The 19,311-nt window shown below is 46.7% G+C and overlaps 1 protein-coding gene across 3 annotated transcripts in view; it reads left to right on the forward strand.

Moving 5' to 3' along the window:
* The first annotated feature begins 4,731 nt into the window (after window positions 1–4,731).
* Window positions 4,732–19,311, forward strand: part of LOC308471022 (glycoprotein-N-acetylgalactosamine 3-beta-galactosyltransferase 1-A-like) — a 43,399-nt gene continuing 28,819 nt past the window's right edge. For all 3 annotated transcript variants that reach the window (XM_080994884.1, XM_080994885.1, XM_080994886.1), the window contains exon 1: window positions 4,732–5,024. The gene's annotated coding sequence lies outside the window, so the exon portion shown is untranslated. The remainder of the gene's footprint in view (window positions 5,025–19,311) is intronic.

A 19,311-nucleotide genomic window follows, 5' to 3' on the forward strand; every position in this document is an offset into this window, starting at 1 on the left:
CACGTTTTTGGGCCACGGTATGGCCAGGAAGCCGTGGATCCGAGCTTTTTGTGGTGGATGCTGTGCACATGGCCATGATGTTTGATCTGATGGTGACTTTGGGCTGATATAGTGAAAAAATCATGAGGATCCGTGTTTTTTAACCATTTTTCTGGGCCATTGCGGCACCAAGAAACAGTGGATGCGTGATTTTTTTTGGTTCTGCCTACAGACTAAGATGTGGTCTACAGTATCATGGTGTTTTTCATTTTGTTTCAATATAAAAATCATATGAATTCATGAGGATCCATGCCTCGGATCCATGTTTTTGTGGTGCTACAGCGCGGCAAAGTGTTGGATCCACGTTTTTGATAGTCCAGTCTGTAGGCGTGCCTTCCAGGTGTGATTTGACACTGCATTTGTTGGAGTTATTTTAAAAAAAGTGGAGGATCCATGAGGATCCATGTAGATCCGCCTTTAACCCAGACCCAGAAAAGACCAAGAAGGTCTTACCTTGAAAAGGCAGTGACTGGAACAGCTTCATTTCCCCTCTCTTTCCTTCCATGCTGAAATAAAAAAATTACGCAGGCCCAAACAGGTGATCCAAGCGGGCTCCCCTCCCCCCAAAAAAATCCCTCTCCAAGAGACCGGTCCTTATTGAGCCACCAGGTTGAGGTCATTCCGTGTTTGTCGCCTTTTGCCCTTGTTCTGCGCATGTGGAAGCTGCACCTCCCTTCTTTGGTTTCAGCGCAGCCTCCTTGCTCCGGCTCCCATCTGCAAGTTTCTTTTGACAAGCGACTGGCTGGGGCTCCTTGCCACCTCCTCCACCTCCTGCTGGGTCGCTGGGTGCCTAAGGCTGGAGAGACAAATCCTAGGATGACAAAATAGCAATCAGATGCAAATTCCTAAGCTCTGAATCAGGGCCCAGACATTGGAGAGGGTTGGGTCCCCAAGCGGACATCGCCCAATTCCGCTCTGGGAAAGGAGAGAGAGAGAAGGTTTTGCAGTTTCATTTCAGTGCACAAGAGTGTAGTCCTCAAGATGAACCTTCTTTTGGGTTGCGGGATTGTGTTTAAAGCAAACGGGTGCACACGCACACCCCAGGAGCTACAGGTCCCAGCACCCTTAAACTGCAGTTCCCAGACCCCTTGGCAGGCTATGGTTTCCAGAACCCTGAGAATACTGCAGTTCCCAGCACCTTTAACAATCTACAGTTCCCAGGATTCTTGGTGGGGGCGCCTTAAATTTACGGTGAGGCTAATGGCGATGCAAAGCCAGCTTCACAGTTCTAAAAAGAGAGCTGGTTTAAGCAGTAACATAGGTCCCCAATTAAGGGCTGCTTTAAGCAGGAAGGTGGAGAGGGAGTGTGGCCTAGTGGTTAGACTGCCAGACTAGGACCTGGGAGGCACTGGGGTTCAAATCTTCTGCTTAGATATGAAGCTCACTGGGTGACTTTTTGGGACCCAGCCACCGCTCTGCTTGCAGCCAGCAGGGCCAATGGTTAGGGGCAACGATGTCCCATCTTTCCTCCAGGCGGCCTACGTGGTTATCTCTGCCGTCCTCACAACGAGCCTGTGAGGTAGGCAAGGCTGAGAGAACCGGCGGCCACCTACCCACCCTCCCAACATCCCCGTGGGTGAGTTTCAGGGCTCAGCAGGGAGCAGTGGAGGGGCAAGGATTCGAAACCTCCAGTCCCAGTCCAGTGTTCTAACTACTAAACCACACTTCCCCCCATTGGAGTCTATAACAGCCTGGAGGGCCACAGATGCCCCATGTTCTCTGGCTCTGAGATTGTCAACTGCTTCCTTTCTCTCCCTTGTTGTGCAAAAAGAAAAATGCCCATGAAAAAAATGTGACATTTTTGGTTCTTTGGAGACACTCCCTAGAAGTCCTGGCAAAGTCAGTTTTGCTTCTCTCTCTCTCTCTCTCTCTCTCTCCATTTAAGGGGGCCTCAGCACTTTTCCCACCCAACTTCCTCCTGCACACACCCCCCAGCTTCAAAATTTCCTTGAAGAACTAACCAACCAACCAACCAACCAACCGACCCACCCACCCATAATTGGAATTTACGAGATTAAGGAGATAATTTATTTTTATATGATGAAAATAGTTGGGAGGATAAGTTAGTTGTGCAAGGAAAGAATAGATATTATGGAAAAATCAAAAGAAACAAGATTATTATTTGGGTTCTTAAAATAACAACAACACATGCCTCCCCAGTGGATTTCAGAACAAATATGTCTCTTTTTTTAAAATTACCCAAACACTATAATGCAAGGAGTTGTAGTGACAATGCAGTGAGATTCTACTCAGAGTAAGCCTATTGGAATGAATGGATTTAAATTAGTTGTGTCCTTTAGTTTTTGCTTTTTATCTAGATAATACCTAATTAGGGGTAGGGATTGGTTTGGTTTCATTCTGTTCTTGTTTTTATTAAGTATTTTGTTGTGTTGTTGTTGTTGAAATTCCACAAATTGCACATCAGGATTCCAATTTGGTTTTTTCTGTTGCAAAACCATTTTTCTTGTCAGTCTTAAATAATTCATTAATTTGGTAATATTGAAGCCAATTCACTTTATCTTTAATTTGATCAAACGGTTTTAACTTAATACCTTCCTGATCCTCAATCAGTACGTCTGAGTATCTCAACCATTTATTTTCCATATTTAACTTTTTTGGGGCTTGTCTTCCATTGGCGAAATCCATCTGGGGATCCACTACTGCTTTAAGGGAGGTCTTGGTGTTAGACATTTTCCATATCTGCTATTGGGTCCCTGGAGCACAGATTCACACGAAGTGGCAAACAACCTTGCAGGATTCAACAGGATTTATTTGAAATGCATATGCAGGACAAAGGCACAGCGCGATCAGCTCGCAATCTGCATACCCCAGTCAGGGTGCGCCCACTTTTATACATTTGCAGAATACAATACCACCTGATTTCTGGGAAATCAAAAGTTATAGCAAGTTCCTATGTCCTTACATGGGCTTGCCCCCCCTCCTTCCTGCAATGGCCCCACCAGCCCCACCACGCCACGGCAATGTGCATTCCTGAGTCTGCTTATCTCTTTACAACCTTGAATAATAAACATTTGAGCCTGTTCAATCAATGCCAGCCTTGTCCTCCTGACGGAACTCTCCTTTCTCAGAAAGGCCATTTGGTGGGGGTTTCTTATGGCCCTACACTCCCCACTCTTATTTTGGGACAGATTTTGCTCAGAGAGCGGAATCTCGTCCTCCTGTGGAAGACTACCATGATATGAGGAGCATTCATCTCCTGTCAAGTTAAGTGTTGCACAGAGACCGCCTTGTCTGGCGAGGATATAATCTAGAGCAGATTCCATCTGGTTTCGTCCAATTGCTGTGCTATCAAATAATAACACAGTAGTAAATGGATACCTTTGTGTAAACATAGGCTATCACATAAAAGAACACATGTAGGACTTTGTTACTAAATTACTTGTGGCATTCCAATACCTTGGGAAAAACATTTACTCAGTAGTGGTCTATGCTTTACACTTAGCTGGAAGGTCCACTAACGATTGAAAAATGCAGTTTGTTTGTCCTCTGCCGTTTTTGTGTGTTCTCAGGTGGCAAGCTAGCTCTCCTCTGGTCTTATACCATCATAGTGCTACAGCAGCGACAGTCCCTGGTGAATCCCCTAAGGGCTTTCATTCGACCATGCCTTGTCTGGCCCTTACCATAGCTAGCGCAGTTTTGGACATGTCATGAGAGAGATGTCTTTGCCTTGGCCTTTCTATGGGATTTTATTATTATAGGCTCTGGTCTTGCACTCATGGGAAATTGTTCACTTGCTCTTAAAGGACCAAAAAGCTAATTGCAGACTGGATACACTTGCCCAATTCAAACTGAGTCCAATTTGAATTTATATATGCCCATGGTTCCCAACTTTCCAAATCAAATCTGTTAAAACAAGACCATTCTTTAAAAGGGCACTTGTCCAGATAAATCAATTTAACTCTATAAGGGATCAGTCCTGCTAAACCAAAGCATATACACCTTCATGTATCTGGTGGTGCTATGGATCCAGAAGCCTGTCCTTGGTAAAACGAGGTTTTAGCACATTTTAAAAATAGGTAGGGAAGGTTGGCAGAGTGCCAGTTGGGACAACAAAAAGTGGTTATAAAGTGATCTAATCTAAATAGTGGACTACACGATAGCCTGATCCATTAGAGAGCATGAGAATCCTCCATAGGGGTGTAAGCAATAAGACACTATGCATTAAACATAAAAAACAAGTACACATAAAAATTCCTTTCCCTTTTGTGGAAATAACACATTGGTCTTTGTGGAAGCTGCCCAGAGTGGCTGGGGAAACCCAGCCAGATGGGCGGGGTACAAATAATAAATTATTACTATTATTATTATTATTATTATTATTATTATTATTAAATTTGGCATTACCTTGGGCAGCTCTTACATCTGTCCCTGGGGAGATTTTCAAATAGCTTCCAATGGAAAGGAATTGCAAGGGAGACATTTATGCCAGCTCTTGAGTTACTCTAAATAGCCCCAGCTTTGTGTCCTAGTTATTTTCCAGGCCTAAATCATAGAATTGTAGAGTTGGAAGAGACCACGAGGGTCATCTAGTCCAACCCCCTGCAATGCAGAAATCTTTTGCCCAACCTTGGACTCAAACCCACAACCCTGATATTTCGAGTCTCATGCTTTACCAACTGAGCTATCTCTGGCCTCAAGGCAACAGCCACTTATGGGAGTTTGCATCACAAAGGCCAGACAATGCCTCTGCAGCGGCCAATCAGATGCCTCTCAGAAAGTCCCAAGCTGGGTGGGTTAGCAACAGCCACCTTCCTTTGCTGTTCATTGGCAATGGTATTCAGAGGCATACCGTCTCTGAACCAGGAGTTTCCATATACCAGCCAGATAACAGTTCCATGTGACACTCACCTTACCTTCCTGGCATTCTCCTTCAAGTCATGAATGAACTGGACCAAGACCCAGGTTACTGCTGATCATTGTATATGGCAACGCTGCCATGGAAGATTATCAAGAAACTTCAATTGGTACAATATATATAGCTGCCATAATTTTGACTGGTACAGCCATGTGTATGTATACTGAAAAGGGACACGGGTGGTGCTCTGGTCTAAACCACTGAAGCTCTTGGTCTTACTGATCAGAAGGTCGGCAGTTTGAATCCCCGCAACAGGGTGAGCTCCCGTTGCTCTGTCCCAGCTCCTGCCAACCTAGCAGTTCGAAAGCACACCAGTGCAAGTAGATAAATAGGTACCACTGCGGCAGAAAGGTAAACGGCATTTCGGTGCGCTCTAGTTTCTGTCATGATGTCCTGTTCTGCCAGAAGCAGTTTAGTCCTGCTGGCCATATAACCTGGAAAGCTGTCTGTGGACAAACGCCGGCTCCCTCGGCCTAAAAGCGAGATGAGCGCCACAACCCCATAGTCGCCTTTGACTGGATTTAACTGTCCAGGGATCCTTTACCTTTTTTTTACACAGGTATACTAAAAACAATTAATGTACTTACGTGCTTTTTTACAGGAAGGTTTTATTTTTTTAAAAAAAATAATATTTATTACTTTCCAACAATTTGAACATACATAGAAAAAGAAAATAAACAATACAATACAATACAATACAAAAACAATACCTAACACTAAACTAACAAAAACAATTTAAACTAAGAAAACAAAACAAAAACAATTTAAAACACATCAAATAATTTCAGTCTTTCATTCACTTATTTCCATGACCTCCTCACACCTCCCTTTTTGTATTCCACTTCTATTAGTTGTTTCAGCAATTCCTTTCCATCTTCCTCTGCTTTCTATCCTATAATTATCTTAACACATTTTAACCTTATTTTTCCCTTTAAATCTCTATTAATCTATTTATACTTAATTCCTTATAACATTTCTACTGAAGCCATATAACTTCATTCCAACATTTTTCTAACATTCATTAATTTTACAATATTTCTGTAAATAGTCTTTAAACTTTTTCCAATCTTCTTCCACCGACTCTTCTCCCTGGTCTCGGATTCTGCCAGTCATTTCCGCCAGTTCCATATAGTCCATCAACTTCATCTGCCATTCTTCCTGGGTGGGTAAATCTTGTGTCTTGCTGTGATGGGACGATGAGCTGCTTGTGTGTAAAATCCTAGTCCCTCAGAGTTTGGTCAAGTTTGCAAACCTCTGTCTGTAACGGAGCCCCTTAAACATGGCTCCGTCAGTCGCTGGCAGATTCCGACAGTGGTTGCTTTCGGAATCGCTTCCAACATAAAAGCTCCTTAACGGAAACACGTCTTCTGGACTCTCTGCGTGACAGTTTCCGGCGAGGAGTGGGTGTCCCTACAGGAGGTCCTGAAACCTCCCCACTGTTTTCGCTGGAAGTGTCTCTGAGCCATCCCTCCAGCTCCCTTTCCCTCAGCTCAGCTCCTCTCCCCCTACTGGTTCCCTCTTCAGCTGCTGAGTCTCTCCCAACCTGTGTGAGCCCTTTCACTTCCCTTCCTTCCGATGGCAGTTCCCTGACATCCACCTCCCCTCCAGGGCCCCCTTCATCCCCTCTCGCCCCCTCCTCTACGGGCGGTGAGGAGGCAAAACCCCGGAATGAACTTCCTTCATCTTCCGATGTCCCGAACACTTCTCTCCACCTGTTGCGGTTCCTGGTCTCGAAGTACTCCTCCTCCTCAGAGTCCATCTCCCCTTCCCCTTCCGATTCCGAGAATCCTTCCAACTCCTCCTCCTCATCGGTGGTCCCAAAGTATTCCCTCCGGAACCTCTCCACAGGCTGAAGTTTCCTTGGGAACCTTTGATGGAACGTTTCTATCAATACCTCGTCATTGATATCTTCTGCCATTACCCAAGTGTTTTCTGACTCCGGTTCTCCTTCCCACGCTACCAAATACTCCACCTGATCCCCCTTCCATCTGGCGTCGAGGATTTCTGCCACATGGCTGCTGCATTCCCTTTCTTCTATGACCGGTCCCCGAGTGGCCATCCCTTCTCGTCCCCCCTCATACGGTGACAGTAACGACCTGTGAAATACTGGGTGCAGTTTCATGTGGTTGGGTAACCGGAGCCTGAAAGCCACTGGGTTGACCTGTTGAATGACCTCAAAGGGACCCAATCTCCTGGGTCTTAATTTCTTACAACCTCCTTTGAACGGCAACCCTTGGGTTGACAGCCACACCCTATCTCCCACCCTTATGGTTTCACCTTCCCTTCGGTTCTTGTCTGCCTGCCTCTTGTATTCTTCCTTCGCCCTTTCTAAGTTGAGTTGGAGCTGACGATGGATTGCTTCCATTTCTTCTACAAAATGCTCGGCTGCCGGGACACCCCATCTCTCCCCTTCTCCCCCTGGGAAAGCCCTGGGATGACACCCATAATTAGCCAAGAAGGGGCTCATCCCTGTGGACACATTCTCGGCATTGTTGTAGGCAAATTCCGCCAGCGCCAACTTTTCTACCCAGTCATTCTCTCTGTCATTGACATAACACCTCAGGTATTGCTGGAGGACCCCGTTTGCTCTTTCCGCCTGCCCGTTGGTTTCAGGGTGCCGGGCAGTCGAAAAGTTGACCTCCACCTGCAGTAAGCTCATGAGCTTCCTCCAGAACCTGGAAGTAAATTGTTTTCCTCGGTCTGAGACCACCCTCAATGGCACCCCGTGCAACCTAAAAATGTGTTCTACAAATAACTTCGCTGTCTCTTCCGCCGTGACTGCATGCGAGCAGGCTACAAAGTGGCACATCTTTGTTAGTAGGTCTACCACCACCATGATGGCTGTTTTCCCCTTGGACTTCGGCAGATCAGTCATAAAATCTATCGACACTGCCTCCCAAGGTCGTTCTGGGGTTGGTAAGGGTTCTAATAGCCCCGCCGGTGCCCGCCTCTCCCCTTTGGCTCGCTGGCATTGCTCACACCCTCTTACATACTCCCGTACATCTTCCCTCACCTTAGGCCACCAAAATTCCCTGGTGACCAACCACATGGTTTTGTGTTGTCCAAAATGCCCCGCCGTGGGGCTGTCGTGCAACTGCTTGAGTACCCTCCCCCTTAAGTCTCCTTCAGGGATATACAGTGCCCCTTTGTAATACAAAGCTCCATTTCTTTCCTCGAAACCCCCTGGTTCCTCTCCCTCACCCCTAAGACCTCTGAGCTTATTCTGGGCGTATTCATCATTCTCTGTTTCCTCTACCAGTTCTCTTTGTCCCACCAATGCCGCCCCACACACCCAGCGGTCCTCTGGAATGACATGTCTCTCTTCGGGTGCTCCCTCCCCCTCCAAATATTCAGGTTTGCGTGAGAGAGCGTCCGCCCTAATGTTCTCTGGGCCTGGCACGTAACAAATCTCAAAGTTAAATTTGGAGAACTCCTGGGCCCATCTCACTTGCCGTTGGTTGAGCACTCGTGCCGTCCTCCAATACTCTAGGTTCTTGTGGTCAGTGCACACTTGCACCTTATGTTGTGCGCCAATTAGCAGGTGCCTCCATCTCCGGAACGCCTCATGAATGGCTAGTAGTTCTCGGTCATACACCGTGTAGTTCCTCTCGGATTTGTTCAGCTTTCGCGAAAAAAAGGCACACGGTCTCCACTCTGACTCCTCCTTCCCTGGCTGCAGAAGCACCGCCCCAATAGCTCTGTCTGATGCGTCAGTTTCCACTCTCATCGGTTTTTGTAAATCCACATGCAGGAGTTGTTGTTCCGAGGCGAAGGCCCTTTTTAGTTCCTCAAATGCTCGCTCCGCCTCCTCAGTCCAAACGAACTTCTTCTTACTGCTGAGACAGTCCGTAATGGGCGCCGTCAGGTGGGCAAAGTTTCGGATGAACTTACGATAGAAGTTCCCAAATCCTAGGAACCTCTGCACATCCTTCCTTGTTTTGGGTGTTTTCCATTCCAGCACCGCCTGGACCTTGCCGGGATCCATGGCCAATCCCTTGTCTGACAGGCGATACCCCAGGGAGTAAATTGATTTGACAGTCAAAGGGTCTATGCGGGGGTAGTTGGTCAGCTTCCCTTTCGCTGAAGACGTCGCGGAGATCTGCGTATTGTCGTGGTACCTTCACGTTCTCCGTTACTTCAGTCCCTGCTAGGGTGGCTTGGGCCCCTGCCAAACCCTTTCCCTCTTTGCAGTGTTCTAAGCAATGTGCTGAACCAAAAGAAACCACTCTCTGATGCCAGCCCACCAGCGGATCATGTAACGCTAGCCAGCTCATCCCCAATATAATGGGAGCTCCTCCCAAGGTGGCCACATTAAACGCTATCAGTTCGGTGTGCCTTGCCACCTTCATTATCATTGGGACGGTCTGCAAGCTGACTTCTCCTCCCAACAGCTCCCTGCCATCGATCGTGGTCACCTGCAGGGGGTTGCTTAAAGGGATCGTCTGTATCTGGTGTTCAGCTGCAAACTCTTTGCTCATGAAATTGCAGGAGCTGCCTGAGTCCAACAGCGCCTTTATCTTTAGAGGGTGTCCGTTTGGCAGCTCTAGCGCCACTTCTATCACTAGGGCGGGTTTAGGAGGTTCTGGCGTGGGCACTTTCACTGCTCTTTGGCCTGGCTGCTGTGCCCCGACGGTGGCAGCCAGGCGTTGGCTTTTACTTGCTTCGGTATTTCTTCCTCTCTTCCCTCCACAGCTCCTACCATCCCTTGCCATTCCTTCCTCTGGGGGCAGACTCTGGCAAAGTGACCTGGCTGTTGGCAGAGATAGCATTTCCGGGCGCCTTTTCCCTCCTTCTTTCCCCCCTCACTGGGCTTTGAAACTGCGCGCGCGCGCGCTGTTCCGATTTCCATCGGCTCTGCCGGCGGGAAAGTTGGCTCTGGAATGTCTGGAATGCGGAACTCCTTCCAACGTTCCCCCTTCCCTTCCCGCCTCTCCAATGCTCTCGCCTCCTGGCGCGCTCCTATGGTCAGCGCTGATTTGGTCAGCTGGTCCATAGACTCCGCCCTGGGCGCCCGGGAAAGTTCGTCTTTCACAGCCGAAGAAAGCCCTTCTTCAAAGAGCATTTGAATGGGTTCCGCCGATAGATCCCACCCCAATTTATGGATCAACATGGTGAACTCAGTCCAGTACTCACGGACAGATCGGCTCCCCTGTTTGCAAGCCATTAACTGTCTGCGGACCACTCCCTGTTCAATATCGCTGGAAAACATCAGATCCATGGCGCGAAAGAACTTCATCGTGTCCTTTAGGACGTCACTATTCGCTGCCATCAGGGGTCTAACCCAGTCTCTCGCCCCCTTTTCAAGATGCCCAATCACGAAAGCCACTCGTGATTCCTCGTCAGGGAATTCATCAAACTGCAGATTGAGGGCATATTGCATCTCTGTCCGAAAGCCATGATAGTCTTTGGGCTCCCCCCCAAACTTCTGCACCAATCCTGGTACCTTTCTGACGAGCTGGGTGTCTTTCCCCTTTTTGTCTGCATCCTGAGCCCTCCTCTCCTCAAGCCTCGCCGTCTGCAGCGCTAGCTGGACCTCCAACACCCGGTACCTTTCTTCCAGGCTTGGACCCGCTCCAGCTCCTGCTTCTCCGGTTCCGGCTGGGTTGCTCATGATGCCTTCTCCTGCACAAGCTGCTCACGAAGACTGTCGGAATGCTGTGATGGGACGATGAGCTGCTTGTGTGTAAAATCCTAGTCCCTCAGAGTTTGGTCAAGTTTGCAAACCTCTGTCTGTAACGGAGCCCCTTAAACATGGCTCCGTCAGTCGCTGGCAGATTCCGACAGTGGTTGCTTTCGGAATCGCTTCCAACATAAAAGCTCCTTAACGGAAACACGTCTTCTGGACTCTCTGCGTGACAGTTTCCGGCGAGGAGTGGGTGTCCCTACAGGAGGTCCTGAAACCTCCCCACTGTTTTCGCTGGAAGTGTCTCTGAGCCATCCCTCCAGCTCCCTTTCCCTCAGCTCAGCTCCTCTCCCCCTACTGGTTCCCTCTTCAGCTGCTGAGTCTCTCCCAACCTGTGTGAGCCCTTTCACTTCCCTTCCTTCCGATGGCAGTTCCCTGACACTTCCAATACTTCGCGATGAGTATTCTTGCTGCTGTTGTAGCATACATAAAAAAAGTTCTATCCTTCTTTGGCACCAATTGGCCGACCATGCCCAGGAGAAAGGCCTCTGGTTTCTTCAGAAAGGTATATTTAAATACCTTTTTCATTTCATTATAAATCATCTCCCAGAATGTCTTAATCCTTGGGCATGTCCACCAAAGGTGAAAGAATGTGCCTTCAGTCTCATTACATTTCCAACATTTATTTTTGGGCAAATGGTAAATTGTTGCAAGCTTGACTGGTGTCATGTACCACCTATAAATCATTTTCATTAAGTTTTCTCTTAGGGCATTACATGCCGTAAATTTCGTAACTGTTCCCAGTCAGCCATCATTATATTATGTCCGACATCTTGTGCCCATTTAATCATAGCTGATTTCACCGTTTCATCCTGGGTGTTCCATTTCAACAGCAAGTTATACATTTTTGACAAATTCTTGATTTTGGAGTATAACAGTTCTGTTTCCAATTTTGATTTTTCCACCTGGAAACCAACTTATTTGATAATAATGGAGCCAATCTCGCACTTTATTTTTCAATTTTTCAAAGCTCTGCAATTTTAGTCTGTCTCCCTCTTGTTCCAGAATTTCCCAATATTTCGGCCATTTGGCCTCCATATTGAGTTTTTTCTGTGCCTTCACTTCCATTGGTGACAACCATCTTGGGGTTTTCTTTTCTAACAAATCTTTATATCTTATCCATACATTAAACAATGCTTTTCTAACAATATGATTTTTAAACGCTTTATGTGCTTTTACCTTATCATACCACAAATATGCATGCCAACCAAATATGTTGTTAAAACCTTCTAGGTCCAACACATCAGTGTCTTCAAGTAGCAGCCATTCTCTCAGCCAACAAAAAGCAGCTGATTCATAATAGAGTTTTAGGTCTAGCAGGGCAAATCCACCTCTTTCTTTAGCATCAGTTAATATCTTAAATTTTATTCGAGGCTTCTTGCCCTGCCAGACAAATCTGGAAATATCTTTCTGCCACTTCTTAAAACAATCCATCTTATCCAAAATTTGTAATGTTTGAAACAAGAACAACATCCTTGGCAGCACATCCATTTTTATCACAGCAATTCGGCCTAATAATGATAACTTCAAATTTGACCATATTTCTAAGTCTTTTTTCACTTCAATCCAACATTTTTCATAATTATCCTTAAATAAATTTACATTTTTAGCAGTCATATTAACCCCTAGATATTTCACTTTCTTAACCAATGTTAGTCCTGTCTCTTCCTGAAATTTCTTTCTCTCATTTACAGTTAAGTTTTTACAGGAAGGTTTTAGTCCTTATGATTGGGGGAAATAGATCTGAAGCTCCATTGAACAGCATCTGGTAAAATCTTGAAAGGGTGCAGTTCAGAATTTCCATTGATTGATAAGAGTTAAAATTTGAGTTTGATCAAAAGCAAGTCTCCAAGTCTAATGTGGGGAAATGGCTGGGGAAACTCAGCCAGATGAGCGGGGTATAAATAAATTATTATTATTACTATTATTATTATCATTATTATTAGGAAATCTTAGAATTGTAGAGTTAGAAGGGACCCTGATTATCATATAACCCAACCGAATATGCTGCTGTCCCATACAGGGATCGAACCTGCAACCTTGGCATTATCAGCACCATGCTCTAAACAGCAGCGGTGGCCAAATTCGGCCCTCCAGATGTTTTGGGACTACAATTCCTATCATCCCTGACCACTGATTCTGTTAGCTAGGGATGATGGGAGTTGTAGTCCCGAAACATCTGGAGGGCTGAGTTTGGCCACCACTGGCCGCTAAGCTATCCAAGCTCCTTCCTTCAACAAACTTATTTACAAACTGGATCCTGACAAAGCCTCACGCAAAGGAGATAAGGAACAGCAGCCAGAAGAGGGTAGGAAGAAGACAGGGTGGCAGATTGAGAAGCTGCTAAAGAAGAAGATCAAACCTCTCCATTCTGAAGGAAATCAGGGCTGGAAGGACAGATCCTGAAGCTGAGGCTCCAATACTTTGGCCACCTCATGAGAAGCGAAGACTCCCTGGAAAAGACCCTGATGTTGGGAAAGATGGAGGGCACAAGGAGAAGGGGACGACAGAGAACGAGATGGTTGGATAGTGTTCTTGAGGCTACCAGCATGAGAGAGTTGGACACGACTAAACAACTAAACAAGAACAACAAAAGAAGATGCAGCCCAACCCAGCAACTGGGAAGTTCCAGTACAGGAAATGAGACTGACTTAATGCTTTTCAGTTAGTAAATTTGAGGATTATTTCTGGATTAGCCAGCAGAGGGAACTCCTTTGCCATAAATAGCATATGAAGGTTGTTTGCACATGCTGATTTGGATTTATCAAATAAATTTGAGAGCAGGTGACTAGAAAGTAGTGGTGTAAACGAGGAAAATTGTAGAGGCAGCTAGACAGGGAGACCCCTCTGAACTACCTGTTGGTGAGACGGCTTTTTCATTACTTATCCTTTCTTGCATTCCTAAAATTCCCACAGGAGATAGCAGCAGAAGTTGTTGGAGAGTCTCAGTTTTGTATCGAACAGCTATCCAGGCACAATTCTCGGAGCGATCCTGCAACCTGAGATGGACTGGTTGCAGCAAGGTTGTGTTAGGAAGAGATACTTAAGAGAGAGCAGTCAGGGACACAAAGTCGCTGGAGGGCTCTTAATGACACAGAGTTATGATCACCCTGATCCTGAGCTGATAATCTCAGTACGTTACCTGCTTACGGTAATTCTTTTCCGCTGCTCTTCCCCTGCTTCAGAGAAGGTTTCTAAAACTTCTAAAACTTGTTGATTTAAAAGTTGATAGAATACCATTTAATCCTAAGATCCTTCCATGATAAAGTAGGGGGAAACAGAGATATATGCCTTTGCTTTGATACTACAATATAAATTTAAAAACCAAGTGTTTGGTTTTTAAACAGTGACATCACGAAAAAGCAGCATCAAGCACATGGCAAGAAAGAAGAGAGAAAAATCTAAAGAAAGGGAGGAAAGGGGGAAAACAATGCATTGTCTCTTGTTTCTGGCATGTACATTATAAGCATCATAGCAATGAACATCTGAACTACTGCAATAATAATAATAATAATAATAATAATAATAATAATAATACCCTGCCCATCTGGCTGGGTTTCCCCAATAAAAGAGAAAAATATGTAACATCGATTCAGGACAACATAGACATTTCTGCATGTGCTGACCTTTTGGAAAGCCAGTACACTGGTAACTCGGGTTAAGTACTTAATTCGTTCCGGGGGTCCGTACTTAACCTGAAACTGTTCTTAACCTGAAGCACCACTTTAGCTAATGGGGCCTCCGGCTGCCGCCGCGCCACCGGAGCACAATTTCTGTTCTCATCCTGAAGCAAGTTCTTAACCTGAAGCACTATTTCTGGGTTAGCAGAGTCTGTAACCTGAAGTGTATGTAACCCGAGGTACCACTGTACTGTAGTTGGAGAACAGCACCGGAGACAGACATTAGACTACAATTTGAGAAAAGATTCTTGCTTTGTGAAAACATGGGGCTTAAAACAGCAGACTTCTAGTTTGCTTACTGTTTACCAGTAAATAAGGTACTGTATAGTATGAAAACCTGGCCAACCCCACAGGGGTACATGTAAAACCCTCCTAGATGTTCAGCGTAGTCCAGTATAGCTTTGTTGGTAAAGCACGAGACTCAATCTCAGGGTTGTGGGTTTGAGCCCCACGGTGGGCAAAAGATTCTTGCATTGCAGGGGGTTAGACTAGATCAAGGGTGGGTGGGTGGGATGGATATTTGATTGGGGATTAATTTTAGTATAATTGTTCTGTTCCTTCATTGTTGTTGTTGTTTTATTGGTTCTGTATAGTTTGGCCTTTCAGCTGATTCCCTGGTGGCCCGCTGGAATGCGGAGTTAACCAGGGCTATCGACTGTCTGGCTCCGACGCGCCCTCTCCAATTGCATGGAGCCCAGACAGCCCCGTGGTTTTCTTCGGAGCTGAGGGCGATGAAACAATCGCTGAGACGGCTAGAGCGTCGGTGGCAGAAAACTCACTCCGAATCTGACCGGACACAGGTTAGAGCTCAACGTCGAGCCTACCAAGTGGCGATAGCGACGGCGAAGAAGACTTTCTTCACCGCCTCTATTGCATCTGCAGAAAATAGTAGCAGGAGACTCTTTCAGGTGGTTTGCAATTTAACGGAACCACCTTTACCACCGGGGCCTTGTAAAGACCCCAAGATCTCCTGCAATGATTTTGCAAAGTTTTTTGCAGATAAAATCACTCATATTCGGAAGGAGTTAGACACCACCGTGGGAGCAGGGCTGGGGCGGGAGAGTGCTAGAGCCCTGTCTGGTCAAGTTGCATGGAATCAATTTCAATCCATTACCCCCGAGGATGTGGACAGGCTGCTTGGACGCGTGAAACCAACCACCTGTCTCCTTGATCCTTGCCCATCCTGGCTAATAAAAGCAAGCCGGGAAGGGCTGGGCGATGGGCTCTGCGGGGTGGTGAATGCTTCCCTCTGTGAGGGAACATTCCCAGATCCGCTGAAAGAGGCGGTCATTAAACCGCTTCTTAAAAAAACATCTTTAGACCAGGCCAGTATGGCCAACTATCGCCCAGTCTCAAATCTTCCATTCTTGGGCAAGGTGATTGAGCGCGTGGTTGCTGAGCAACTCCAGGCACGCCTGGAGGATGCGGACCATTTGGATCCCTTCCAATCGGGATTCAGGCCTCATCATGGGACTGAAACTGCCTTGGTCGCGCTGGTTGATGATCTCCGGTGAGCTAGGGACAAAGGTGAGAATTGTTTCCTAGTTCTGCTGGATCTCTCAGCGGCCTTTGATACAATCGACCATAACATCCTTCTGGACCGTCTAGAGGGGCTGGGAGCTGGGGGCACTGTTATACAGTGGTTTCGCTCCTTCCTCCTGGGCCGTGTTCAGAAAGTGGTGGGGGGGGGATGAGTGTTCAGACCCCTGGGCCCTCACTTGTGGGGTGCCTCAGGGTTCCGTCCTCTCCCCCATGCTTTTTAACATCTATATGAAGCCGCTGGGAGAGATCATCAGGGGGTTTGGACTGGGTGTCCATCAATATGCAGATGATACCCAGCTCTACCTCTCTTTCAAATCAGAACCAGTGAAGGCGGTGAAGGTCCTGTGTGAGTGCCTGGAGGTGGTTGGAGGATGGATGGCGGCTAATGGATTGAAGTTGAATCCTGACAAGACAGAAGTACTGTTTTTGGGGGACAGGGGGGGTGGTGTAGAGGGCTCCCTGGTCCTGAATAGGGTAACTGTGCCCCTGAAGGACCAGGTGCGCAGCCTGGGAGTCATTTTGGACTCACAGCTATCCATGGAGGCGCAGGTCAATTCTGTATCCAGGGCAGCTGTCTACCAACTCCACCTGGTACGCAGGCTGAGACCCTACCTGCCCACGGACTGTCTCGCCAGAGTGGTGCATGCTCTGGTTATCTCTCGCTTGGACTACTGCAATGCGCTCTACGTGGGGCTACCTTTGAAGGTGACTCGGAAACTACAACTAATCCAGAATGTGGCAGCTAGACTGGTGACTGGGGGCGGCCGCCGAGACCACATAACACCGGTCTTGAAAGACCTACATTGGCTCCCAGTACGTTTCTGAGCACAATTCAAAGTGCTGGTGTTGACCTTTAAAGCCCTAAACGGCCTCGGCCCAGTATACCTGAAGGAGCGTCTCCACCCCCATCATTCTGCCTGGACACTGAGGTCCAGCGCCGAGGGCCTTCTGGCGGTTCCCTCATTGCGAGAAGCAAAGCTACAGGGAACCAGGCAGAGGGCCTCCTCGGTAGTGGCGCCCGCCCTGTGGAACGCCCTCCCATCAGATGTCAAAGCGATAAATAACTACCTGACATTCAGAAGACATCTTGAGGCAGCCCTGTTCAGGGAAGTTTTTAATCTGTGATATTTCTATGGAAGCCGCCCAGAGTGGCTGGGGAAACCCAGCCAGATGGGCGGGGTACAAATAATAAATTATTATTATTATTATTATTATTATTATTATTATTATTATCAAGCATAGCCAAACTTGGCCCTCCAGCTGTTTTGGGACTACAATTCCCATCATCCCTGACCACTGGACTGGTCCAGTTAGCTAGGGATGATGGGAGTTGTAGTCCCAAAACAGCTGGAGGGCCAAGTTTGACCATGCCTGAACTAGATTATCCTTTTGCTCCCTTCCAATTCTATGATTTGTGTTCCGTTCTAAGTAGAGCCCATGACTATTATTATTAAGCTTATTCTGAAATTCTTGTCTATATTTGTTTGGGTCCATCATTCTTAATATTTCCAAAGATGCCGAAAAACATATAAAATTGTAAATCTTCAGGCAGACTAGTTTTTCATCTGAAGCAGCAAATGTAAAATTCAAAAACAGTTTGTAGGGGTATTAGGCTGGCTTTTGCCTCAGCTTTGGAAGAAAGCTTCTATTTCCAACATTATTAATCGATGGAATGGAAATTTAAATGTGGCTTGTGTCCCAGTCAATGCTGTGCTGTTGCCATGGCCTAGGGGCCTTGTCATTGTCAAAGCCTTGCTGCTCTGTGGGCTGAGTTGAATTTAAAGTTCAATTGAGAACTGCCTATAGTGTACGTAAACCTTATTGTGCAACCCTGAACAATTATGATAGAAGCCTTTACTCCCTCACTAAAGTAATTGCAATTCCCAGATGGTTCTGTTTGAATTTGGTTGAAAGTCGCTTTGAGTTGGCATGGCAAGAAAAAGCAGCTAACCAATTTAATGAATAATAACAATTTTGGTATACCATGTTGAGAATCAGAATGGGGTGGTGTGAGAAAATGCGTCAGGCAACACCTTTTGCCCAATTATTCAGCTGTAAACAGAAAAATAAGGAACCCACTGTATAGGAACATACACCAACAGGAAAAAACAGGCCAGCATAGAAAGACACAAGTAAAAGGTAAAGGACCCCTGGACAGTTAAGTCCAGTCAAAGGCGACTCTGGGGTTGCGGTGCTCATCTCACTTTCAGGCCGAAGGAGCCAGTGTTTGTCCACAGACAGCTTTCCGGGTCATGTGGGCAGCAGGACTAAACTGCTTCTGGTGCAATGGAACACTGTGATGGAAACCAGAGTGCACAGAAATGCTGTATACCTTCCTGCTGCAGTGGTATCTATTTATCTACTTGCACTGGTGTGCTTTCAAACTGCTAGGATGGCAGGAGCTGGGACAGAGCAACAGGAGCTCAATCCGTTGCAGGGATTCAAACCACCAACCTCCTGATCGGCAAGCCCAAGAGGCTCAATGGGTGGCGGGTGGTGCTGTGGTCCAAAAGGCGTTTCCGTGTGCTCTGGTTTCTGCCATGGTGTTCCGTTGCGCCAGAAGCAGTTTAGTCATGCTGGCCACATGACCTGGAAAGCTGTCTGTGGACAAACGCCGGCTTCCTCGGCTTGAAAGCGAGATGAGTGCCGCAACCCCATACAGTCGTACCTCGGCTGCCAAATGCCTTGGAAGTCGAACGTTATGGCTCCTGGACGATCAAAAACCGGAAGTGAGTGTTCGGTTTTAAAACTTTTTTTGGAAGCTGAACATCCAGCGCAGCTTCCACTATTGTTTCTAGCGCGCCTGCACAATCGGCAACCAATTGGAAGCCATGCCTTGGTTTTCGAATGTTTTGGAACCGGAACAGATTCCGTTCAACTTCCGAGGTACGACTGTAGCCACCTTTGACTGGAGTTAACCATCCAGGGGTGCTTTACCTTTTTGACAAAGACACAATATATGGCAAGCAAAGTGCAATGAATGTTTTTGTCGCAATGTAAAGGTAAAGGGACCCCGACCATTAGGTCCAGTCGTGGCCGACTCTGGGGTTGCAGCGCTCATCTCACTTTACTGGCTTTCCGGGTCGTGTGGCCAGCATGACTAAGCCGCTTCTGGCAAAACCAGAGCAGCGAACGGAAACACCGTTTACCTTCCTGCTGGAGCGGTACCTATTTATCTATTTGCACTTTGACGTGCTTTTGAACTGCTAGGTGGGCAGGAACAGGGACCGAGCAACGGGAGCTCACCCCGTCACGGGGATTCGAACCGCCAACCTTCTGATCAGCAAGTCTGATCAGCTCAGTGGTTTAACCCACAGTGCCACCCACATCCCAATGTCACAATGTACCCACTATTAAAAGACATGCAGCACATGCAAGTGGTACTCCAGAATCATCAAAATAAGTACAATATTACAATTAATAATATATTTTCATTATGTCTGATGCAAGGGAATTATTGGGAGTGGCGGACCTGTAGCAAACAGGACTCT

The sequence above is a fragment of the Podarcis pityusensis genome (genome assembly GCF_964106645.2).
Source record: "Podarcis pityusensis genome assembly, chromosome: 2".
In the NCBI taxonomy this organism is placed as follows: domain Eukaryota; kingdom Metazoa; phylum Chordata; class Lepidosauria; order Squamata; family Lacertidae; genus Podarcis; species Podarcis pityusensis.